Source organism: Phaethon lepturus, unplaced genomic scaffold (assembly GCF_000687285.1).
Source record: "Phaethon lepturus isolate BGI_N335 unplaced genomic scaffold, ASM68728v1 scaffold3578, whole genome shotgun sequence".
In the NCBI taxonomy this organism is placed as follows: domain Eukaryota; kingdom Metazoa; phylum Chordata; class Aves; order Phaethontiformes; family Phaethontidae; genus Phaethon; species Phaethon lepturus.
The window spans coordinates 15,610-16,123 of record NW_010559571.1 but is presented as its reverse complement, the minus strand read 5'-3'; the positions used below and the strand labels follow the sequence as shown (position 1 = coordinate 16,123).

Here is a 514-nt window from a genome sequence, read left to right as displayed (position 1 = left end):
AGCAGGAATTCAGGTAACTAGGCTGCAAATATATTATCATTACAATGTCATCCTAGAGGAACTTGCTCTGGAAAGGATCTGGCCAGAAAAGGCACATCCTGCTAATAAGGATGCATGTTTGCATGTTAGTAATGTGAAGTAATATTTTTATGTCTTTATATGGATATAAATTTTGCTTTGACAACAGTGGAGTGCGTATTACTGCCCTGACAGGTAGCATTAGCTAATATACTCATATTAATTTAACATTATTTTCAACTATACCTCCTCCTTGCATTCAAGTTGCCTTTGTTAACACTCAGAAGTTACAGAATAAATGTCTACTGGGAACAGGAAATTTTTCCCATTCAGGGCAGTCAAGAAAATATACCAAATTGCACATCTCTCAAAGTAATAATCTATACAGCAGGCCCTTCTTCTGTTGTTCTATTCATTCTGTCGAAGACTTCTCCAAGACAATGCATCAAAAATGTGACAGACTTCCTCAAGTCTGATCAACCTCAGATACTGATAA

The 514-nt window shown here is 36.4% G+C and overlaps 1 protein-coding gene across 1 annotated transcript in view; it reads right to left on the bottom strand.

Moving 5' to 3' along the window:
* The window catches only part of MRPS5 (mitochondrial ribosomal protein S5), a gene marked incomplete at its 5' end in the record, with an annotated part of 12,990 nt that overhangs the window by 425 nt on the left and 12,051 nt on the right, over window positions 1–514 (bottom strand). The window lies entirely within an intron of this gene.